The sequence below is a fragment of the Canis lupus genome, chromosome 25 (genome assembly GCF_048164855.1).
Source record: "Canis lupus baileyi chromosome 25, mCanLup2.hap1, whole genome shotgun sequence".
In the NCBI taxonomy this organism is placed as follows: domain Eukaryota; kingdom Metazoa; phylum Chordata; class Mammalia; order Carnivora; family Canidae; genus Canis; species Canis lupus.
The window spans coordinates 23,057,282-23,083,415 of NC_132862.1; the positions used below are offsets into that span (position 1 = coordinate 23,057,282).

General features: G+C 40.6%; 1 protein-coding gene across 12 annotated transcripts in view; it reads left to right on the forward strand.

Annotated features, from left to right (window-relative positions):
* The first annotated feature begins 939 nt into the window (after positions 1 to 939).
* SOX5 (SRY-box transcription factor 5) overlaps positions 940 to 26,134 on the forward strand; it is a 996,739-nt gene continuing 971,544 nt past the window's right edge. For 4 of the 12 annotated variants that reach the window (XM_072798667.1, XM_072798659.1, XM_072798658.1 and 1 more), the window contains exon 1: positions 1,947 to 2,118. The gene's annotated coding sequence lies outside the window, so the exon portion shown is untranslated. Of the gene's footprint in view, positions 1,250 to 1,946; positions 2,124 to 2,195; positions 2,296 to 26,134 lie in introns of those variants that run through there. The other 8 variants (XM_072798677.1, XM_072798679.1, XM_072798660.1 and 5 more) reach the window with 7 other exon arrangements.

Below are 26,134 nucleotides of genomic sequence, written 5' to 3' on the forward strand. Positions count from 1 at the left end.
GAGAGAAAGGATGTATCACTTTCCTAGGTGAATATATTGTGATTGGTATGTGTTGCAGTGCATTAAGAAACTATATTTGCTTACTAGCTGCCATTTAGAAACCAGCCAGAAAAAAAGTCAGAGAGAGAGAGAGAGAGAGAGAGAGAGAGATCGCAGACAGCCAAGCCGTAAGCCTCCCTCCCATGCTGCTTCAGTGCCCTGCTCCTCCAGGCGCGTGAAGCATAAACAGACTGTGGTCATTGATCTCCTGGTGGTGTTGCTGCGCCCTGGGAAATGCTGGGGGTGCCCAGGGACGCGACTCAGTCGATGGATGCGCATCTGAAGAAGATCAGCGAGATGAGGAAAGAGGATATGCAAATCGGCTGGAGGAGAGGAAAGGGAAGAACGGGGAAAAGAAACGTGTTGCTCGCATTGTGTCTGAGTCCCCTTCATCCCCCTCCTCCAGACCCGCTGCCGACCTCGTGACGTCTCCCTTCTGGCCCCTTTCTGGACACCAGTTCTGGGAGGATGAGTCGGAACCCCTGACTACCCCCTTGTCCCCCCTTTTAGATTTAATAAGGGTTTCTTTTTCTGTCTTTCCTTTTCCTTTTTTTTTTTCTTTTTTCTTTTTTTTTTTTTTTTTACCCCTGGCCAACCAGCAGCTGTTAAAAGTCAATGAAAGTAAGATGGGAAGAGATAAGCGCCAGAGCAGCCTGGGAGCTGTCAGAGCCCACGCTGGAATCAGCCCGACGGCTTCTGCTCGGGGCATCACCTCGGAGTTGCTTCCCAGGGGGCTGTAACTCCGAGGGTCTCTCTCGCCCTCACGCTCTAACTCCAGTGTCGCCCGAGTCCCAGCCCAGCGCCGAGCACCCCCCCCCCCCCGCCGCCACCCCTCCCGCCCCTAAATATCATTCCTTGGTTCTTGGGCATTGGGTCATTTGAGTTCACCCCCACAAATCAAAACCAGCTCAACCACCCCGGAGGCAGGCGAGGGGGGAGAGCGCCTCGAAACTTTTCTCTCCCGCACCCCGGAGGAGTAGGTGGGTTGCAAGTGCCGGCGGCGGCGGAGACCCGCGGGCGCGCCTCGGGGCTCCGGGAGGTCGCGGTCGCTTTAAAACCCGAACCTCTCGCCGCTACCGCCTTCGCGCCGGGCAAGCGGCGCCTCGCCTCCCAGAAGGTTCCGCGGACATTCGCAGACCCCCACGCGCCCCCCGACCCCGTGCGAGCTGTACAGTGTGCAAACGGGGATGAGGGGCCAGCAGGGGCCCAGGTAACGGTTGCGGGGCAGCGGGTGAGGTTCCAGCGCAGGGAAGAAGTTGACAAAGGGGACCTGAGCAAACACGAACGCGTATTTATAGATGCGAGCTCCATCGGGATCCGGAGAGAGCCCACTCTCCCTGCCTCCCGCCACTCCTGCCATTGCATTTTATCGCTCCTTTAAGTGGAGGGCAGATTTTTCTTTCTTTCTTTCTTTCTTTTATTTTTTTTTAAACATTCCTGCACGGTGTGGGTAATCACCGCGTTATTTACAATCTAGTTACTCTGCAGCAGCCGGGGGAGCAAACTCCGGGGCTCCTCTCCTTCGGAGGGACGGAGAGGGCGGCCGGGCGGCGAGCTGCAGGAAGGAGGTCACAGGGTGGGTGTGCGGGAGCCCGGGGGCCACCTGGAGGGAGTCGGAGCCCCCCGGCGCCGCCCCCGCGCCCCGCGCCCCGCGCCCGCCCCCGCTGCACCCCCCGGGGCGGGCTGCGGGCCGCGGTGACCGCCGGCTGGTGCGCTGCCCTCGCCTCCCCCATTGTTCCTACTGTCTTTTTGCCTTTTGTTATTTGCGCTCGCATTGTGTTGTTTGTCTCCGAAGCCGCCTCATGACCAGCAAAGGGATTTCACCTCGTCCTTGAGAGCCACACGGGGAGCGGGAGCGAGCGAGCCGGAGAGCGAGAGCCGGGAAGGGAGGGGGGGGGGAGAGGGACACGCGCGCGCGCACACACAGACACACAGACACACACAGACACACGCACACACACACACACTGAGTGGAACAGGCGAGCCACCAAAACCCATCCCCAGTCTCCTCCCGGGGGCCCCCAGCCCGCCGCTGCGCCACTTTGCATCCCGCGCCGGAGGAGCCGTTCAGGAGACCCGGTAAGGTGCGCGAACCGCAGCCGTTTAACTTTGTTGTTGGTCCCGAGGTGGTTGCGGGCGGACCTCCAAGGCGCAGAGCTCCGCTCCGCCGCCCGCCGTGCCCGCCGCTCAGCACCCGCTCCGGCTCCAGCTGGAGAGCCGGCGGAGCGGGGAGGGGGCCCGCCGGAGTTTCCTCAAGTACGGGGAGGGGAGGGGAGGGGAGGGGTGGGGGGACGCGGCTGGGGGAGAGGGGGAGGCGGCTCGGGACTCGAGGTGGCCCTGTCATCCCCCCCCGGCGGGGGGGTGGGGGTGGGGGTGGGGGTGGAGGGGGGCGGCCGGCCGGCGGGGGGAACCCCGGAGCGTGGGCTTGGCCCCCGTTCAGGAAATGGGATAACTTTAGATATTTGTTGGGGAGTCTGCGCGCTGCCGCCGGTATTGTTTTGCAAGCGGCGGCGGTGGAGGTGGTGATGCGCGCGGAGGGCAGCGGCGCGGGGGAGAGCCTGGGCTCGCCGGGGCGGCTCGGCCGACGCTGGACCACAGACCCTAAAAGTTGGGACGGAGCTCCCTGCGCTCCCTGGAGTCCCACGAGCGCGGCCCCCAGCCCACCGCACAGTCCCAGTAGCCTCCCTTTTCCTCTTTTTGTTTCGCTTTCTGCAAGCCCCTCTGCCTACCAGTCCTCCTCCTCTCCCGCCCGGAATTTCGGAGGCAAGTCCCATCCTTCAGAATGCAAGGGATCCCAGAGGCCGGAAGCTTTCATTTTAATTGCAACTACTTTCCCCTCCCCCCCCCACCCCCCACCCCCCCGCCGGGGTACGAAGTGAAACCGTCACGTGTTGTGTCACTTGAAGCGCGGGGTTTGGGAAACCTCGCTTGCGCTTTGGGGCTACGGTGATCGGCAAGGAAAAGAGGTGATCCGACCGCGGATCAGATTGGGTTTGGAAGTGTTTGCGTTTGATTTGATAGCAGCAGTTGCTGGAGTATTGATCTGCCGGCCCCAGGTTGCACCTGAAGCACCGTTTCCGTATTTTAATAGTCATTTTCCTTACACTTTGCAAAGCGTGAGCGTCGTTAATACAGAGATTGACCCTGGCAAAGAGCTGAAGACGCTGGCCTCGCAGACTAAACTCCAAAGCGTGGGGAATGGGAAATTCATTCTCATGGCTTGCCTTCTCAGCTAAAGCAGGGCAAAATGAGGAATTCTGTGAATGTGCAGAGCCAAGAGTCTCACTGTCAGCCAACCCAGGCACTCTGGGTGGCAGTCAACTGTACTCCAGAAAAGTTTAGGGATTTGTTCTATCCCACTTGAGAACCTCACAGTATCCAGATATCCAAAGTAGTTTGTCAAGAAAGGCTTGAGCCGATTTCCCCAGAGACTGCCTTCAGGCTCAGCACAATTCTTCAGTCAAGGGCAAGACCAAGAGAGATCTGTGGGATTTTGGGTAATAAGTGTGGGAATCTGCAAAGGGACGAGACAGAGTGATTTGTTTCCTTGCTGCTCATAAATAATGGCCCCTACTATCCCTAAAAAAAAAAAAAAAAAAAAAAAAAAAGCCCACGCAAACAAAACAAGCCAATGAAGTAGGCGCGTGGGAGATTTGGAGGCAATGGATATTTCAATCAGAAAAAACAGAGCAGAGTTTTTGATCAGGATTACAGGAGTGAGGCTCGATTGCCAAGAGTGATTAGGTTAAGGGCCAGATGGCTTTAAAGTATACAGAAATGTTTTTTTTTTAAGTTTGACTTTTATAGAATTAAAAGGAGGACCATTTCTTAGAGTCTTTTACAGAACTGCAAAATTTTGATCTGTCTCATTTTGAAGGAATTCAGCTGTGTGTGAACTGTTGTTAACTCTGATAGGGAAAGAATCTGGTTTCCAATGTAGATACATGGGACAAAGTTTCTGGGGGTGCTTCTTCCTGATTTAAATATAGCTCGGAGGCTGAAGCCTAGATAAATTCAGCCACAATGACTTAAAATCAAAAGTACTTACACTGAAAGTTCTCTTAGGCATTGTGCAAAGTTCTTCTGCAAATTATGTCATCAACTGTTTATTCCTCAGAACTGCGGAAGATAAAAATCATAAGCATCACTTAAAACTGATGCAATACAGCTTTAAATCCTCAGACTGGTAGGGATTGCTTTTGTTTGCCTAAAAGGTAGATCTTTCATCACATGAGTTGTTTAAAAACATTTAATTGTGGGGGTGGGAAGGGATGTGCATAATTATTTAGTTATTTGTGTTAATTATATAGTAGCATGCTCGCTTGAAATTCTTTTTTTTTTCTTTTCAGTGGTCTTCTAACAATCTTGTATGTGAAGAATTAATAGAGGTTTTTTTGTTTGTTTGTTTCCTTGTGGGTTTTTAAAAAAATCTCTTTTTGTAGCCTTTTTGAATCAGCAATATTGAATCAATCTGAGATAGACTTGAAAGAGTAAAACTTAGTACAGGAAAAAAGAGTTTCAACTCTTAATACAGAGACTCTGTTAGTTTTGTTGTTGAGCTTAAACAGTTCTGGTCAAATGGCATGTTATATACAGGATTCAAACTTTCAAACTTATTTGGTAAATAACCAGGCATTTGAGATTCAGTGGTTATTTCAAGTTAACTTAGTTCTATACATGTAAATGCACATCCTGTTTAGACTGACACATGACTCTATAAAAGAAAAAAAAATGAATATTTGCTTATAAAGATATTATCTGTGGAGTATATGGAGTAAATAGTAAATAACAGGAGAGTGAAGCTTATGCTCAGGTATGATGGCTTTTTTTTTTTTCTTGGTCGGTCCTTTTTGGGGGTAAGACATGAGCTATAGAGGAAGTTTAAAATTTCATTTTCCAGTTAATGAATTTGAACGCTTGAATAATTTTTTCTTTTAAAGCAAATGAAAACTATGATATGATGATTAAAAGAACATGTTGTCTTCTTGAAAAAGCTCTATTCATTTACTAAGTGATAGACAATCATTGTTTTGAAGTCATGTTCAGATTATATAAAGTAATATACAGGGCAGGATAAAACTTGTTTTCAGTGATCTTCTAAAATACACTGGATTTCAAACAACAGAGTTTTAAGGTTGAATCCTGTTTAGATTTTCATCAGATAGAATTGTTGGATATGATTGATTGGCATAACCTGGACATTTTACCCAATATCCAATCACCTGCAGTGGTAGAAAATGCTATAATTAGAGTTTTGAGAGTAACCTAGAAAACTTATTTGTCTAGGCCTAAAGTCAGTGCATTCCCTTATACACTCGTCACAATTTTTTAGCCTGAGAAATGTAGGCTTATTTTAAAGGCAAAGAGAGTGCTTGGCTGTTTCAAATAAAGTATATCCTGAACCTTGATTTGTAGATAGTTAATAAAATAAAAGTCCAATTTTGTTCCAAACATTGTTTAAAACACCCATTTGTAAATTGTCTGCATTTGGTTTTCATATGTTAATGATTTGGGATCTGAAACTTCTTTCAGAAAGGCATTTTGGTTTATCTTAAAAAACACCACAGAAAACTGTCTAAACAACTCTGTAAATAAACTGTTCCAAATGCCTCAATTTGATGAATGAATTAAAGAATTATAGTTCTTAATCCAATTATGATCAGTCTTGTTATTCCATTTCCCATTTGGGGGAGCTTGGGGAGTGGGAATGGTAAATGATTCTCAAATGTGAGTGGGGTCTTTGTTGTTTATTTTCTCTATGTGATGTAACATAAATAATTACTTATACCTAGCAGGAGAAGGATTTTAGATGTAGAAAAGTTATTTAATGATTTTCAATTAAACCAAGAATTCATTTGCATGAAAAGTTGCTCTTAATGGAGGAGTTAAAATGAAATTCTTAAGAATACAAAGCAAGGATCTAACCTTTTGCTTAAAACGAATGAATTTTTATGTTTAAAGGAGGGGGAAATGGAGGACTTCTAGCTCAGTAGCAGGGCAGATATTCAGGCACTTTTCGTCACTTTTAGCTGGGCCACGTCAGGACATTTCTGTGGTGCTACTTAAGAAACCTTACTATATTCGATTTCCTCGTCTTTAGAATTAAGGGGAAGATGCTTTTTGGGTTGTTTCCTCCAAACTCCTACCCCTTTCGCTGCCTACATGGGTGCTTTTGAATGCTCTCCTGATCAGGGATAGGAACTGTAGGATGGGCTCTTGATAATAGCCCAGTTTGCTTTGAAGGACCCTTCTGAATTCCTGCCCTACTCTGGCTCGTAAACTAATTAATTCAAAGGTGTTAATAGCTCATTATGGTTTAATTCTCTAGATGTGGTTATTATTATTGTTATTGTTGCAGTTTATTATGACCATCTAATTCCTTAGAGAAAGAGTTGTGGAGATTACAGGTATCAAGTGAAACTGCCAGAAGAAATATTTATGAACATGGGGATTTTTTTCAGTACTACCCAGATCATACTTTATAGGCAAGTAATTACTCTGCTTACTGGTAAGGATGTTGGGCAGGCATATTGATAAAAGTAGGGGGGGAAATGAATGTATTTAAGGAATATATTAAATAACCACCCTTTAAAACTTGACCCTTAAAAATAAATAAACCGAGAAAAAAATGTATCTCCACGAGAGGTGCTATTCAATTCTATAGATATAGGCCCATTTGTTCTTTATTACTTAAAGTTCATTCTAAGTTAAAAAGAAAAAAAAAACCCTAATTGTATCTTCGATGCTGAGTTACTTGTCATTCAGTTACTTTGTGATGATATGCTATCACGTGAACCAAGGGGACATATAATGCAGTGGTCGACGGGATGGGAGGGCTCTGGCTTGACTTCCAGTTGGAATTCCCTGGATGTTCAGGTATTGTGTTGTCACTGCAGCACCAGTTAAAGTCTTAGTTATAGGGAACTCCGGAAGGAAGCGGGATGCAAGAGGCAATCCCGCTAGCTTTTGGAGCTTCTCAGTTTAGGTCTAGGTATAATTCTTTCAAGACTTTGCTTGGAGTTCTCAGCGGTTCAGTGCTCTGTCCCGTGTACTCACCTCTAAAGCTGGAGATAATAATGCTTTTTCTTAAACAGATATTGCATGGATTACACTAGATATTGTATGTCAAATTCTTAGCATAGGGTTTGTCATGAACTAGGTGCTTAGTAAATGTTAGCTACCCTCCTCTGTCCCTCCAGCCAAGTCTTTTTGATCATTAATAATGTTTGAAGATTAAATTTGTACTTGCTCTGTACTGGACTTATTTGAGTCCAAGAAGAAAAATATATCACTTCCTTGAGGCTGAGATCAACACTTTAAAGTAGTGATTCAGTTAACGTCTATATATGATCTCTGACAATGTGGTTTTATTAAGATGCTGTATTTGGTGCAAGTGTGAATTCTATCTTTTATTCATAGAAATGTTCCTTCAGTAATTAACGTTTTATCCTGCATAATAGGTAAAGGCAAACAAAAACTTTAGGACCTGACTATAGATCTTCTTGTTATCCTTTCTGATTTTTCAATACAGATAGGCACTAGTGAAAATTTATTGTGACTTTATCCGTAGAATAATTATCTACCTCTAAGTAATATGAAATTATAATACATGTAGACAGAGATTCCAAAGAAAGAAAAAGAAAGAAATCTGACTTTGCAATGTTTGCCCTTTGGCATCTGCAGTTCCTTCAAAGAGAACCTCACAGGCTTGTTTATATTTGGTACAAGGAGAAAGGCCCAATAAATATATTACCAGTGTGACAAGATGACATATAATAATGTGGAGAAATTAGTGATTTTCTCTTTCCAGTGATAGGAAAAATTTCTAAGTATGGGCTTCCCCTGCTATCTGAAAGTAGAGCATTTCAGTGAAACCTTTCGTGAGCTGAAATGGTGTAAAGTGAAGAAGCAATTACCATTTTTTATAAAAGCAGAAATACTCTTTGGATTATTGAAAACAGATACTAATGTAGGTTTTTTATGAAAGCAAAATGACATAAAGCAAACTTTTGAATAGTGGGATAGGAGGTACCTATACAGGTGACCAGGGATAAAAGAAAGCCTTCTTTAAAAAGCAAATAAATAATTGGTTATTGCGTTAATTTGGATCCCTCGAGAAGCAGGTGAGAGCAGGGGATTAGACATGTAATAAGAGGGAGCAGAAAAGTGGGAGAGCCTTTCAGTTGTGATCCTGGTTTGGCACGTATGGAAGGAGAGATAGAAGGAAGGAGAATTGAGTAGAAAGAAGCTCTGTTGTAGTGCAGTCCAGGAAAGGTTTGGCTAGGCAGACAAGAGTCAGCCATTGGAAGAATCCTCTGTCCCCTAACTGTGTTCAGTCACTAGATAGGAACAGTCCCCCATGAGGCACAACTGGAAGCATGGTCTTGGTGCACAGCTGTTGCTAAGGGCATGGGGGCAGCAGGTGGGGCACGAGTCCATTATAATCTTGCAGTAGGAGATCTGAATGATATAGTTGTGGTTTGGCAGTATGGCCCAGGGGTTAGTAGCAGTAGCCCTGGTCAGGTGGACTTGTCACTGAAAAAAAAAAAAAAGGACTCAGCAGTTTCTTTAAGTTCTCTGATGTTTCATTTTACTCCACTGCAAAATGAGCATAATGATAGTATCACCTCCCAGATTCCTAGTCACATGAAATGAAGTATGAAATTATGTGTAAACCCATAGTTCCATGTATGGCATAGAGGAACTGCTCAATGTATACGGTAGTCCCCCCCCTTATGCACGAGGGATATGTTCCAACACCTCCTGCGGATGCCTGAAACTATAGAGAGTACCGGACGTCATATATGTGCTGTTTGTTCCTATACACACATATATACCTGTCATAAAGTTTCATTTATTAATTAGATGAAGTAAGAGATTAACAAAAATAACTAATAATCACAAAAGAATTATAACAATGTACTGTAATAAAACTTATGTGAATGTGGTATCTCTCTTTCTCAAAATTTCTTATTGTATTGTACTCACCCTTCTTATGATGATGTGAGATAATAAAATGCCTGCATGGGGAGATGTAGTGAGGTGAACGATGTAGGCATTGTGACGTAGTGTTAGGCTACCAACTGACCTGCCCATACGTCAGAAGGAGGGTCATCTGCGTCTGGCACGGGGATGACCTCAGGTAAGTGAAACCACAGAGGAAGGGGGGCAGTTACTGTATTGCACTCTTCTAAATGTACTTGTAATATGCAACTGACAGGTATAGGTGATTGTATCAGGTGAGAGTAAATATACTTGAACAATACGTAGTGCATGTAATTAGAAGGCATTGTTTTGCAAGCGAACCTCCTTTAGTGTTTGCCTTTTAAAAGTAGCTCAGTTTATTTCTCCGGCCTCAATCCTTATTTTTATCAGGTTATAAATTGCACAACAGCTAGACCGACTGACCTTGGCCGTCTTCAGGTAATTTGCCCTAAAGCGCGAGGTAGACAGAATGCTCTCTTCATTTCCTTACCCCTCTAGGCTTCCTATTCAGTTGAGAAGCAACTTGCACTGTAAGTCTGCATTTTATCTTGAGCCTCAAACACCTTGCAAGTCTTTGCTCCCCTATGTTACTGTTCCTAAACCAACTTGCCGCGCCACAAAGCACTGAACTCAAGTGGCCCTCGGTGCTAGCTCCTGCTGTGATGAGTCACAGAGCCACCAGCACTTTGTTGCGTTAGATTTGATCACTGCCATGAGCAGTCCTTCGATTGTCAGCTAAGAGACCCTTCAGGGAGTTGTCCCTTAATAGAAAGTCTCTTTTCTTCCCTCCTGTTGTAACTTTAAATTAAAAGAAACTGTAGAGGAGCGGGTGGCATTGCGGCAGTTCATTCTTCTACCCACTGGGAGAACAACATCTGAGAAAAGACGTTATTGGACTGAGAATTGAGTTGTTGCTATTTTTTTGTGCCAGCGTGGGGGGGCCGTGGTGGTGGAGGATGAAGACCATGTCCTTTAGACTCAGACTGATTCTCAGTAATGCAGTGGAGAGCAGCCCTTCTGTGTGTATCAGCGAGCATTTTTTGGATATAATGCACTGACTTAACTTATTAATTTCAAGTGGGATTCACAGGACCGCTGGCACTTTACCCCTGAGTTCTAGGTAGTTCTGTGAGTTAGAGTGTGGGAAACTGGCATCGGGACAACTTCAGAGTCCAAGGAGGATGGGAGGCAGGAAAAGAGAGCTAATTTTTGACACATTCCTCAAACAAGTGACCCCTCTAGGGAATCTGTGCCCAGGATAAGGACTGCTTACTGTGAGGCTTTTGGCATAGTTTTCCCCAAATAGTGAGCCCTGGTTACTTTAATGTTCAGAAGGCTGATGAACTTCAACATTTGTGAGAGGCAAAGAGATGTTAGTACTTTTGATGACGTGTTTTCTAAACTGTTTCTCACTAAATTTCTGATTTAATTCTCTGCTGTGCCAGGCTTTATATCCTCCTCCCTAGGTGCTGGTCCATTCCCATTCAGGGTTTGGGCCTGCCCCCAAATCTGATGTCTGCTAAGATTTCCTGGTGTAATTCATGGCTACTAAAAGCTGAAGTTGTTTGATGTGTGACTGAGGTTTGCATGTGAGTTCTTGCGATGCTTGGTGTTACTATGCAGTATTGGCAGTCTTTCCCATGTATCTGGCACATTCAGTCTCATTAATTTACTCTTGCACTGGAAACTGCTTGAACAAGTGCATACTATTTCTTAGAATTCTGTTTTGACTTTTCTTTCTTCTAGAAGCCTCACTCCACCCTACCTTATTTATTTATTTATTTATTTATTTATTTATTTATTTATTTATTTATGAATGATAGTCAGAGAGAGAGAGAGAGAGAGAGGCAGAGGGAGAAGCAGGCTCCATGCACCGGGAGCCCGACGTGGGACTCGATCCTGGGTCTCCAGGATCGCGCCCTGGGCCAAAGGCAGGTGCTAAACCGCTGTACCACCCAGGGATCCCCCCACCCTACCTTGACTACTAGCAGGACAGTAGTGTCTTTTCTACATTAAATCAGGAAATAAAGTGATAATTTGAATGTATACTAAACAGACAAATCTGTCAATATGTAGAGAACCTTAATGCTCCCACTATTTATTTCTAGGAATTAACTCAGACCCCCAAAATACTCTTCCCTCTCTCTTTCTCTTCTTTTTCCCCTACCGCTGCTTATTGGGGTTTTCTTAATCTTTCGGTTGCCAAAAAGTCTTTATTATCATGACACCACTGACCATTCTGCATTGTGTGAATCTCCCTGGATAAAGCGAGAAGTGAAAGGTGTGTCTGAATGTATTGCTGCCTGGTTTGAGAGGGGTAACTCATAGGGTGACCAAACACTTCTTATTAGAAGGTCAGCTCCATGAGGGCACTGTGATGTATGCATTTGCATAATTATAAGGCCTGGACGGAGCAGCAGAACAAATGGTTGTTGAGCCGACATATATCTTGCATACTGAGCTTCATTTTGATTCAAGACAACCATGCATGGCAGGGAAGTGGGAAAACTAACAGCCGTTGAGCACTGACGTGTTCCAGGCATGGTGCTAGGCACTTTATGTGGATAATCTCCTCTAATCCTCACAGCCTCCTATTAGGTGGGTATTATCCCCTTTTCATGGATGGGTGAACAAACTCCAGTGGGTCAGGTGCTGGCCTTTTCTTTTTTTTTCCCAGTGAGGAAGCAGGAGAATTATTGCCTGCATTTCAGTCTGTTTGACTTTGCTTGCATGTATTCGTTCCATCATACTGTGGCCAACATGCTGGTGTGGGGGCAATGACTGTAACTTCCCATCTACCACAGGGGATAATTAAGAGGAACATGTGAGAAGTCACACAAAAAGTGATGCCTGAGATGTAAAGTAAATCCTATATGTTGGTTATTATTATCAAGTACCCACCGATCCATTTATTAACAAAAAATATTTATTGAACACAGATGCATGTTGTTTGCACTTTAATAGGAAATATTTTATGACTTGAAGCAGAGATTCTGAATACTTGAAAACTGACATCAAAGGAAATGATAGAACAGTATTTCTCACAGGTGATTACTCCATCACCTAGTAGAAAACCAGCTGGGATATTTTTAAATATCTACCTTTCTGGCTCCTACTCAGACAGGGACTCTGAATCTCTGTGGTGGTAGCCCAATAACCCTACATTCTTAACAAGTATGACTGGCAATTTTTTTACACATTAAAGTTTGACAACTAGTGATAAAAATGTATTGACTTAATTTGGTACTAAGCTATATCTATAGTATCTGAAATTAAAGCAAGATGCTCAAAGAATAGTGGCAGTGCCAGCTAATTGCTAGATTTTTATTTTATTTTTTTAATAATAAATTTATTTTTTATTGGTGTTCAATTTGCCAACATACAGAATAACACCCAGTGCTCATCCTGTCAAGTGCCCCCCTCAGTACCCATCACCCATTCACCACCGCCCTCCGCCCTCCTCCCCTTCCACCACCCCTAGTTCATTTCCCAGAGTTAGGAGTCTTTATGTTCTGTCTCCCTTTCTGATATTTCCTACCCATTTCTTCTCCCTTCCCTTCTATTCCCTTTCACTATTGCTAGATTTTTAAACGTTTTTTTTGATGATGTGGTTTTAGGAGTTTTGAAATAAAATATAAGATACCTGTAGTAAATTTGAGTCTATATGTAGAACATTAGCATGCTTAAAGTCAAGAGTGAGGGGACCTGTCACAAAACGGATTGGGGTTAAGGAAGGGATGGCAGTTATGTGTATTCTAGGCTTGGAAAGAAGTTTCTAAGAGGACAAATCTAAAATGGCAAAGTAAACTGAAGACAGGAGGTTGATTTATTTACTCAGCTCTGTATCCCAAATATTTTTTTTTAAAAATTTTATTTATTTATGATAGTCACACACACAGAGAGAGGCAGAGACATAGGCAGAGGGAGAAGCAGGCTCCATGCACTCGAGCCCGACGTGGGATTCGATCCCGGGTCTCCAGGATCGCGCCCTGGGCCAAAGGCAGGCGCTAAACCGCTGCGCCACCCAGGGATCCCTGTATCCCAAATATTTAAGACAATGTCTGGAACATTGTAGGTGCTTAAAGACCTTTGCTTTAATGAATTAACAAAAACAGAGGAAGAGAATAATATGTGTACAATAGAATAGTTTGTGATTATTGCAGGTAAAGAAGTCAAGAAAGAGTATGCTGAAAAGAAATCCTAGTGAGATAAGACAAGGACAAGGTTTTAATTAGACAAATACAGTCCTTACAGGAAAGTGCCTTCATACAAACAAATAAACAATGCAAAAACAAACCTGAGGTTTGTATAGGATTAAATCATCAGGCTACTGTTTGTTTGTATTATCTTGGGAGCAGTGATTACTACATGAGGACAGGGACTGAGTCTGTTTTGTTCTCCATATGATCATAGTACTCAATAAATATTTATTGAACAAATGACAGGGTTTCCACATGGACTGAAAAAGAAAGCTTTTAAATGACCCAAAAATGTCTTGTAAAAAGGGGAGAAACCTTTACAATTGCTAACCAATAGATTAGTGATCATGAAAATAGCCAATCTTCATAAGAACTGCATGTTCTCGATCTCTTTAGAGTTTAATAAGGTCTCCATCTGATTGTTTGCCTGTCACCAAGCACTGCTTTTCCTTCAATGCCACTTTCATTTTACTGTTTCAAAAATTAGCTGTTTAATAAGTATTTGTTGAATAGTTCAATCAGTGAATGAAGAGTACTGACTTGGGCCGAGGAGGGGGAGGTGGATGATTGAAAGCAGACGAAGAAGAGAGTTGTCCCCATTCGCTTAGAATTCTCAGAGTCACATGTGATCCAGAGACCTCTGAGTAGGCCAATTTCCCATTATAGCTCCAGGCCTGGTGGTTGGGATTTTGAGGGAAAGATGTTTGCTACGGTAATGGCTGCAAAGGTGAGTTCTGCATTGTTAGGAGAGGCAACCACTCATTTGATCAGGGAAGTCAGGCCAGAAAATGTATTGCGGGAAAGATGGTAAAAAGTAATTCTAAACCTAACAGTAGTTTCAGTGGAAAAATGGCTCTAATTCAAGCAGTGTAATGTTAACATCAATGCGTGTCTCATGGCTCAAGCCCCGCATACTGCTTTGAAAATAAAAGGAGATTGTGTAAAGAATTAGCAATACAAGGCATTTTTAAGTGCTTTATTGCAGAGGCCTGTGATACTCTGTGAAATCTATGCAGCCTTTTTCTTCCTGCTGTGCTTAATTTCAGAATCTGATGCTATTACCTATCCTTGGAGAAAAAAAAAATTGCTCTCTGTTAACTCTTAAAAACCGAGTTTAACATTGCACTTGCTTTCAACATAATCTTTCTGACCTTTCTTGGGAAGAGAGAAGTGGTGTATTTAGCCACAGAAGGTTTGCCTTCAAGTTTAGTATGTAGGATTGCTTCTAGAGGGCAGCATTACAGTAAGAGGGCAAGTTGGAAAGAAATGTCAAAAGCATAAGTTTAGAAATGGCTCAAGCAGCTTGAAGAATACAGTCCCTACTAAAAGTCAGCATAGATTATGTTTGGCATGAATCCAGATCAGAAGGCAGAGAGGTAGATGTGTTATGAAGAACAGCAGAAGAAGGCAGGACAGGAGTTAACTCTTTACTGTATAGGTGGCTATCTTCTTGGGACCCGAAGACATGCCCACCAAAAATAAGTTCCCTGGCGTGTCACCCCTGTGCCCTTTCTTCTACCTTGGGATAACAGTCGGCCTTGAATGATAGTTTACTATTGCCAGGCATTGTGCTAAGTAGTTCATTTTTATTTTTATTGATTCTTCCTAGTACTTCTCTTATTTAGATGCGGACATTGCCCCATTATACAGATAACATTGAATTTGCCCAGAAGTAGCATAGCTGTGTAGTGGTGGAGCTGAGACTTGAACCCTGAGTGGTCAATTCTAAAGCCTGGGCTCTTATCTATGGTAATACAGAAAGTATATTTTAAGTCCTGTTGAGTCATCCCTCAAAATGACACTTTTATTTTCCCCTTTCTTTCTATATGTACTGTCGTTACTTGAGGACAGGCTTTTTTCAGAGTGTTTCTGACCTATTGTGAAGTTCCACAAACTAGCATCTCTCTTTGCAACCTGCTGTGTTTATCACTGTCAGGCCAATCTTCCTGGCATACTATCTAAATCATGTGGCCCCGTTCTCAAAAATTCAAAGTGCCCGAGTACTACACATGGATGGGACCCAGACTCTTAAGTCTGCTTTTCGAGGGTCTTACAATCTATCTCCAAGTCTTTTTTTCTTTTCAGGCTCATATTTGAATGATTTGCTTCTGATCTGGATTCAAGCTGAACACAATTTCCCGGATGACTCCCAAACTATCTGCTATGGGTCAGCTTTATCAACTCTTCTCAGAGTGCTCACACCAGCGGCCATCCTATTGCATAAAAAGCCACTGCTCACACCTGAACCCTGTCTGATTCAGAGACTTCTTCCAGAGTTGCTTTTTCTGTCTGCTTCAAATTTGCTCATCTATTAACTTTTCTTGGTTCTCATACCACCTGTCTCTATTTCTGCTTTCTCTTTTTGTTTTGTCCCTTCATTCATTCAACAGTCAACAAACATTTATTGAATGCCTACTATGAACCAGATGCCATGTTAAATGTCAGTGATGTATATAGTAGGCACACACCTGTACACAAGGATTTAAAGTTTATTAGGGAAGATAAACTTTAATCAGTTACTTGTATTTATGATGACAAATTGTGAAAATCTATTTCACAGAAGTATATGCAGTCTATAGGAGAACTATCTGATATATTTAGGGGGTCCAGTTGGAGGAGGCTGCTGTGAGAAAGTCACACATGAAGAATGGTTAATGAGGTAAAGAGGACAAGAGAAAAAACTTTTGAGACATGGGGAGTAGCATGTGCAAAGATTCCAAAGAGGGGGAAGGATATGTTCTTAGAATTAGAAAGTCGGACTAGCTGCTGCTGAGTGACTGGGAAATGGGGCTCTAGAAGTAGATTGGGATCAGATTATTAAACCTGGTACACCATGGTAAAGAGTTGAGTCTTTATAAAAAGCATGATAAAAAAACCCACCAAATAACTTTAGGCAAGAAACTAATGAAATTTATGGCTATAACATGTAGACCAAACTTGAGAGGGGCTATTGATATCATTTACACAAGAGAAAAATGATGGCTTGGAATTTGGACTCTAGCATTAGTGTTAGAGATGGAGACAAGAGGAAGGACTTCAGAAAAATAGAAAGTTACCCAATTTCATGTGCTTTTATAAACTTTACTTTCCAACCCCATTCCAGCAACGTATTGGGATATTTGCTCTGGTAATTACCCATTGTTTCCATGTTTCTTAGATTCAGAAAAGAGGTGTATTAGACCATATGTCTCCTGAAATGTTGAAATGTCTGCTGTCTGGATCTGGACCTGCTGTAGGTAGATCTTGACTATTCAGGCAGAGAGATTTGACACAAAACATATAGTGCCTTTTGTATGTATCTATGTAGATGCCTTTACATTTCTTTGTATTCCTTTTGTATATATCATCCCTTTGTATAGATTTCCTGAAATCCTATCCATCTCTTAATTTCCCAATTAAATTTTACTTTTTCATAGCATCCTCATAGAATATACTGACCAGAGATCTCTCCTTCTGATCTTATGTTATTTACATCTATAACTACTTTTTTGACTTAATTATATATTGTACCATATTGTAAGCATGTTGTGAACATGTCTCATCCTTTGAGATCTAATTGTGAGTTTGTGCTTTGGAATGTAGATGCTGTAGTTCATTATTATACCCCTATTCTGGATCATCCTTTACCTTGTTTGAGCTGGGCAGTTTACTTAACCTCTCTGTCTTTGATTCCTCATCTGCAGAATGGGGATAATTATATCAATAAGCAGTTGTGAGGAAATGGATACAAAGTACTTAAAACAATCCTTGGCACATAATGAGCTCTACCATATGATGACATTTTACGATTATAAATGTTATCCCTTGAAATCAGAAACCTGTATCTTATTACTACTTTTGTCTACTTGGAGCTCAGTAAATATTTATTGAATTCAGATTTGAATTTTAATTTGTTTCATTTTTGTGGAGGGTTATAAATATAAATAAATCTTGGTTCTTGTCTGCAAGAATCTTGATTTGATAGGGGAGCTAGTAACATAAACCAGTAATTATATATCAGCATGATAGGTGTAGTGATAGAGTATTTTGAAAGCACAGAAGAGAGGTTGTAGAAGATATTCTAAGTGAATTAATGTATGAATTGGGCATTTTATTAATCAAATACATATTAAGATAATGTATGTACATTGTATAAACTCAAATTTCTTTTTTTTTTTTCATTTTTTTTTTCAAATTTCTTTAATAAAATAGCTCTCCTATCTTAGTAGGAGCTCTCCTATCCCATTGCTACTACTTTTAACTCTGTATTTTTTGGTGGTGAGAGGAAGAGGGATGTTGAAGAGGCAGAGGGAGAAAGAGAGAATCTTAAGATTCTCAGGCTCTATACCTAATGTGGAGCCTGACACCCAATGTGGGGCTCCATCTCATAACCCTGAGATCATGACCTGAGCCGAGATCAAGAGTCAGATGTTTAATCAACTCAACCACCCAAGCACCCCCCAAGTCTGTATTTCTAAATAAAGTGTTTACTCCTTATTTTTTTAATTTAAAAACATACTTATTTCCTACTATTTGGCTTTGTTATTCTACTCTTCCTCTATCTTGCCTTTCTTCCTTTTTAAAAAAGATTTTATTTATTTATTCATGAGAGACACAGAGAGAGGCAGAGATCTTAGCAGAAGGAGAAGCAGGCTCCCTGTGGGGAGCCTGATGTGGGACTCAATCCCAGGACCGTAGGATCACAACCTGAGCCAAAGCAGATGCTCAACCACAGACCCACCCAGGTGCTTTGACTTTGCCTTTCTAAAACTACACATATTCCTTTTCCCTTTCTTCCAATATAATTTTACCCTTTCCTTTGTAAGTGTAGGGAGTGTTAAATCAGTTCAGGAAACAGTTACATTGATTATGTAAATATTGTTTACCTAGAGCTGCCTTCAACCCAGGGTGTGGTCCTGGAGACTTGGGATCCAGTCCCACGTCAGGCTCCCTGCATGGAATAGAGCCTGCTTCTCCCTCTGCCTGTGTCTGTGCCTCTCTCTCTCTCTGTCTCTCACAAATAAATAAATTAAAATAAAAAAATATTGTTTATCTCTGAGAATATCATGTATTTATTGCTTTTACTTTTTATACAACTTCTTGGGTTTTTTTTTTTTTTTTTGAGTTCATAATGATCTATATTCAAACCTAAAGTTTTACTGGGATTGTCCAGTGTTTACTGGCATTCCTGAGTCAAGGCTTAAAACAGGTGAGTGGAACATCCAGGTTGGGTCTTAGGGGCAGTCAGCCTTGGTGGGGAAGGACCATTTTACTATTTACATAATTTAGAATTGTAGGAAATCCAGATGAAAAAAAAATCCCATTGACTTTTGGTTAGTTATATTATGCTTCTTAAAATTTCTGCAGATATTGTAACCCCTTTATTATCAGCACCTGGGCACATTGCTCCCAGAAACCTGGACTTTTTAAGGCTCTGAGTTAAGCTAAGTAGGGCAGGGAGTGGTGCTCTGAGAAGGGAGGAGTGTATCACAAGCAGGCAGCACAACATAAGGAAAAAGGCAAGGAGGTGAGAAATGACATGGTGTGTTTGTGAAATTACAGATTGTTTGGTGTCAGTAGAGCATGGTAGAGACCGGCTGAGACGAGGCTGTGATTGTCGACAGTGGTCAGATTAGGGCAGTCTTTTTTTTTTTTTTTTCCTTATAATTTATTTGTTTATTCATGAGAGAGAGAGAGAGGCAGAGACACAGGGAGAGGGAGAAACAGGCTCACCATAGGGAGCCTGATGCGGGACTCGATCCTAGGACCCCAGGATCACCACCTGAGCCAAAGGCAGACACTCAACCACTGAGCGACCCAGGCATCCCTAGGGTGGTCTCTTTTATCATAGATTCATATGTACCAGATTCTGTTTAGTAAGCCATGGAGAGAACCTTATAGTGTTGAGTAACATGGTCTGCATTGCTTGTAAATGAACTAATGATGTGTCAGTCAAAAAATGGAAATCTGGCTCCTTAAGAGAGCAGTTAAAATGCTGTCTTTGCATATTTGGTGACATATTAATACTTTAAGGGTACCCCATCAGTAAAATTTTTAGAGTACACAATTTTGTGTGTGCATGTACACACACATTCATAATTTATGTACATGTGTTGTACTTTAGCTAATAATCAGGTCACAGTAAACATTTAGAGCAAGGTTCTGTTTCAATGACATTAGAAGCAATAGTGGTAGTACATCAGAGTTCCCTGGACACCAACTCTGACCTGTAGATTCGTATGAAGTGGGTTTACTGGGAGAGCTTTTGAGGGGCTGAGAATAGCAAGATGGGCCTCAGGAGAGGTTGACTGAACCACACCTGCGGCTTCAGCTAATCTGTGGGGCACTCTGGAACAAGAGGGCTTCTTAGAGATGTCCTGAACTGAGGCAAAGGGGCCAGGCCTATGTAACATCACACTGGTATTGGATAGGGGCCACCTCTGAGGAGGGAGTAGAACTTTGGATGAGAACAGTTCGCAGGAAGGGCCTTTGATGTGAGTCTTCAGCAGGCAACACTCCTGGCAGCTGGAAAATGAGGACTACCAGGTAGCATACCACAGCATCTCTAAACCCAGCCTTCTAGAGAATTTCTCTATTTTTTTGAATTCTTACAGGTTGTTTTTGAAATATGGCTAAAAATTAGCAGTGGTCTGTGAGCTACAGTTTTGCAATTTTCCCATGTTCATTTATGGTTTCTTTAGTTATTATTTTTTAAAGATTTTATTTATTTATTCATGAGAGACAGAGAGGTGAGGCACAGGCAGAGGGAGAAGCAGGCTCCGTGTAGGGGGCCCGATGTGGGACTCGATCCTGGGACTCCAGGATCACGTCCTGGGCCAAAGGCAGGTGCTAAACTGCTAAGGCACCCAGGGATCCCCTTCATTTATGTTTACATTAGTAGTATTACTGAAAAATCCTAGATTTTTTTTATTTTGTAGGAGATCTTTTTTTAAAAACATTTATTTATTTATTTATTTGAGGGGAGGGGTAGGGAGTGGGGGGAGAGGCAGAGGGAGAGAATCTTCAAGCAGATTCCCCACTGAGTGCGGAGTCCAATGTAAGGCTTGATTTCATGACGTTCGGATCATGGTCTGAGCCAAAATCAAGAGTCGGATGCTTAACCAACTGAGCCACCCAGGCGCCCCTTGTAGAAAGTCTTTTTAAAATACTTGTCCACTTAATGAGAGTTAACTTAGCTAAAAATTAGACAGTGTAATCCGTAATCCATTTCCTGAATCATATGAGACTATAATGTGTGACAAAATGATGAAAGAAAAGAGAGAGAATGACATTAGCATGAACTTCTTCCTGTTGTGAAATGAGGGCCTCAGTGACAATCTATTAATAGTTAGTTGAAAACATAAAAACATGCAGAAAACAGTATGGCATTTCCTCAAAAAATTAGAAATGTAAATAGCATATGATATAGTAATTCCACTATTGGGCATTTACCCAAAGTAAATTAAAACACTAGTTTGGAAGGAAATATGTACCACTATGTTTATTTCAGCATTATTTACAATAACCAAGATATGAAAGCAACGTAAGTGTCAAACAATAGATGAATGGATAAAGAAGATGTGGTATATATACACAATGGAATATTACTCAGTCATAACAAAGAATGAGATCTTGCCTTTTATGACCATGGGATGGACCTACAAGGTATTATTCTAAGTGAAATAAGTCACACAAAGAACGACAAATACCGTATGATTTTATTTATATGTGAGATCTAAGAAACAAAACAAACACAAACAAACCAACAAGTGAAAAGCAAAAGCAGACTCATAAAAACAGAACAAACTGATGATTGTCAGAGGGGTGGGTGAAGAGGGTATGGGCAAAATGGGTGATAGGGAAAAATATTTAAAGTCGTGGATCATCTTGAACTTCTAATTTTGGATAAAATTTCTTTCTTTTTTTTTTTTTTTTGATAAAATTTCTTTATGGAAGGAGGCCAAGGAAAGATTTTAATTGGAAGTAGGACGACTGACTGGACGTAGCCATGTGATGGTGGTAATGGTGTCACCATTCATTGGTTAGAGGAGGAATTCTAGCCCAGTTTGTGGACAAGAGTGTAGGCTTAGGCTTAGGTTTTACAGTTTCCCAGATGGGCACCTAATTCACTGGTCTCCTAAAGTTTTTAGGTCATGTAAATACAGCATCAATAAAAAGATGATTATTTTACTATTTAAACATCCAAAAATAGAAATTAAAAAGGGATGAGGTAAAGAGGGAAAAAGATATCTATAGGACAACTAATGTAAATAGATGTAATTTTTTTCTAGCATGCCAGTATATTATTATTATTTTTTGTATCCACCTTGAAGACTTCTGTCCTATATTTCTAGAGTACTAAATTGGGAGAGGTTACACTGCAGACAGATTTTGACAATTTTTTGAGTTTGACCCATGTAACTATTTAAATGAGATCATATGAACTCCCAAGTATTAAAAAATAGATTAGGTTTTAGAATACAGTTGTGATGCTTTAAAATATTTTAAAAATCATAGAGGGAAAAAAAAATCATGGAGGGTGTGTGTGTGTGTGTGTGTGTGTGTGTGTGTGTGTTTCTGTGTGTGCTAGCTAGGGTCATAATGACTTAGCATTTCCTCCTGTTTAACAATTCCTCAAAATTAACTAAAAGGTTGGGACCACACTGACCCCATTACCTCTGTGTATATCTGGCTATAATTATGACCCATATGCTGCTTTATATTTCAGAATGCTTTTACTTGTTTTTTTCTCTGATTCATAAACTTATAAATCAGTTATGTGCAATCATTAAAAGATACCTTTATTTATATCATCTCAGCAATAGAGAACCTGAAAATATAAAACCTCTCATAAGTGTAGTAAGTTCCTTCATGTCCTTTTGGAATTTTAATGTTTATAATCATTTTTTCTGACAAAACTCAGCCCAATTTAAAGGAATTATCCCAGATTCATTTTGTGTCTCAATGTCAAATAGCTTAGCTTTCTTATGAATATCTTTTATTTTGTTAATACAAATTCATTTTAGTTGTGTTCTCATTTTTATACTTACCAGTGTGCTTATAAGATATTGATTGCTTTGAATTTCTCGAAGGAAGGGGCAAATACATTTCAGGTAGCATTATTGTTACTCTTCATTATAGATAAAATTAAAAGGTAGCCAGATTTGGAACTACTATACAGAAGTCTTAATAAGGATATGGTCATCATGGCTGGATTCCTAAGGAAAATTTATCTTAAAGATAGTTTGTAAATTAAAAGGTAGAAGCTTCCCTGTGCTAGAGAATGCTATTTTTAAAAATAATTTTAAAAATCAAGATTTTTTTAATGTACATACAGATGATCTATTAGGCATGTATTATCTTGACTTATTGCGCCTTGAAATCTCCAGGTGATTATATTCATACTTGCTCTCATTCTCCTTACAGTTATTTGCATGTTGATCGTAATAATTTGAAATAAACAATGTTGTTAAGCTTGGCTAATATTAACCATTATTTACTCATTTAAAATTAACCATTATTTACTCATTTAAAATGTTTTTATTGCAAATCTATTCTTTGTCACATGTGACAAATGTTGAGTAATGGGGTTACAATCAGCAAAAGAGATTTGATCCCTGCCCTTATGAAGCTTCCAGTCAAGTAAGAAAGATGGAGGTTAATCATCTAATTGTGTCAACAAATAGAATAGAGGGATGTTCTCCTCTTCATTATAATTATGACTGGTAGCTGGACTATTAACTTAAAAAATCATATAAGCATAGAATACTAAAGAAATGATATCTATTTTAAATATTTGAGTATTTTAAACAATATGCTGTATCAGTGTTTCACTGTTTATGAATTTGCCAGTTAATTGATGTGTAGGTCCATGAGTGATGATCCTTGTCATCTTCTTGGGTAAGTTACACCCATGATATATATATTTTATGGCTCTTTTTTTTATTTACTAAAAATGGCAGGAAAACTTAAAGGCATTTGGCAAGGAATTTAAATGCAGACTTTGTGTAGATTTGTTTTATTTTTCTAGTTTTATAAAGTGGTTATTAAAAATAATTTGCCTTTATTTTTTCCAAAACATTTGATCTAGTGCCACTAAAAACATTTTGCCCTCATATTTTATTAGTTATGTAATATCTAATGAATTTACCCAATTACAATAAGAAGTTGAAATGACATAAACAGACTTGGATTAAACAGGCAGTTAAAGTGGTTAGAGTGAGGGGATGCGGCTGTGCAGAGTAGCCCTTTGCCATTAGGGTGCTATTGTCAATAGTTTGTTTCAGAGAAGGAATGGAGCACATTGATGACTCTGGTAACTTGGTGAATGTAGGTTGGCTAAGAAAGTTGTGCTATGGTATTAATGATAACTACTATGAAGTGCATTATGGCAAAAGAGTATAGGAAATTATAAGGAGATATTATAGGGTAGCTTGATTTATTTTGGAAGTCATAGAAGGCTTCCAGGAGGAAGAGACATTTTGCCTGGGATATGAAGAGAGGTAAGGGGAAGGAACTAGGTGGAGAAGGTATGGGTGAATAAGGAATATGGGACAGCATTTACAAAGCTCTGATGTGGGGCAGCCTGGGTGGCTCAGCGGTTGGCTGAGGGTGGCTTCAGCCCAGGGCCTGATCCTGGAGTCCTGGGATCGAGTCCCACATCAGGTTCCCTGCATGGAGCCTGCTCCCTCTGCCTGTGTCTCTACCTCTCTCTCTCTCTCTCTCTCTCTCTGTGTGTCTCTCATAATAAATAAATAAAATCTTAAAACAGATAAAAAACAAAGCTCTGATATGGGCTACAGCTTGCAATATTGAGGAATTAAGGAGACCAGAGTGGCTGGGGCACAGAGAAGAAGGACAAAAGTTTCAAAGAATGAGCCTGGAGGAGGAGGCAGGAGTTGTCTCATGTAGGGTCTTGTAGATATTGCTAAGGATCTGGGGTTTTTATCAAAAAAGCAAGAGCAAACTAAAGGATTCAGATTTGCATTTTAACAAGATAATTCTGGGGGTACCTAGGTGGCTCAGTTGGTTAAACATCTGCCTTCAGCTCAGGTTATGATCCTGGGGTCCTGGGATTGCATCTCTCATGGGGCTCCCTGCTTAGCCAGGAGCCTACTTCTCCCTCTCCCTATGCCTTGCCCCTCCACTCCTGTTCTATCTCTCTCAAATAAATAAAGTCTATTAAAAAATTAAAAAGAAAGAAAGATCATTCTGGCTGTTGTTTGGAAGATGAAATGGATGGAGCATCAGTTATGTAGTGGTTAGGAAGTCTAAATAAGAAATGTTGTCCCTGTCCCCAAGAATGAGACCCCTCAAAATTATACTGTTTTGAGGGGTCTCATTCTGTTACACAATTAAATAAGTCCTCGAAATACTTGACAAAAAACAGAACCTAAGTTTATCAAAGGTGTAAATCTTTTTAATACCCAGGAAGACTTGGACGACCTGTATTTCCTATAGTGTACTTTGCTTACCATTTTCTCCTTTTATATTTGTAGTTATATTCATGATTTCAGCACAACATATTTTCAAGACAATAGAAAAAAAAGGAAAAGTCAATCTTTTAAGCTTGTACCATGCTATTGACTTTTTTTGAAAGGACAACAAGTGTGTTTATTTTATCACTATCGGTCTAAAAATTAACCATGAAACATTCTCTACTTCTAACTATGTGTAACAAAGAAATGCTTTATTGCAACTTCATCAATAATTCAAATGCAACTTAAAAGAAAGTAGGGCAGCATAAGGAAAAAAGCACACTTGTTCCATAATTGAGTCGATTAAATAGTATTGAGTCCCATTGTCATATTTATATTGATGAAACGACTTTTATAACTACAAAGAGTCTAATAAGTAAAACCTCAGAATTATGAGGCAATATCATAGACATTTCTGTATTTTTTTCTATTGTAAAATACAAATAGCAAAAGCAACCTTTACTAGTGTGCAATAATGAAGGAACAGTTTTTGAAAAGTGCTCTTATTGGGATTTCAGTAGTTTTCAAGCCTGTGCAGTAATAGCCCAAGCTATTTTGGAACTGTGCATACATTAGTGTTCTGGTGCAGCATGATACAATAATGTGTGAAAAAGTATACGATCGCACCTTGTTTAAATTTGCAGTTTTTGTGCATAATCCCACAGTGAGCTCTTGTTAGGTTTTGACTGTATATAGGAGAGAAAAAAGTTAATAGAAGCCCACAGATTGGGGTTGGATGTAAATATATGACTATGGAAATAAAGATTTTTGTTCGTTTTTGAAAGATCAAGAGTTAAGTTTATATTGTATATAACGGGATTATATAGTTACTTTTACCTCTGGGGTTAGTTTTCCCAGAGAACGCTTCAGAACGTACATATATAATCATCTAAATGAAAATGCATATCTGCTTATTTCATATTTGCAGAGTATGAGTGAAAAGTACCGAGTTTGATTTTTAAAAACAACAATTGTGCTATAATTTATGCATTCATATTAATGTTGTTTTTCAAAATTGTCACCCAGAGAAGCAAAACCCTGATTCCAATGATGCCCTTGTTCAAAACATTTTGGAAAACTTCCTCTCAGAATTGTCTTTTGAATCATTTGCAAGCCTGACTAAAACATCCATCTCATTACTTTCTATTCGTATTTTATACCAAGATTCATCATCCTTTTTTTATTCACCAGAGTTGGCTATAAATGTCTCTCTGAAATGATGAAAATGGTTAAAATTGACTTTCAAATTATGAAATTTGTCACCATTGAGGATATTTAGAAGTGTGTATGCATGTGTGTGTGTTACAGACTTAGAAAGCACTTTCAGAAGGAGGTAGAAATACTGTCTGTGGCTGATGGCTGATCTTTAGGGTGAGTTGTGTTCTAAGGGGACCACTATGAAGGGAAGTCACATTAGATGACATAGTACTTTTGTATAATAAACCAGTCACATTA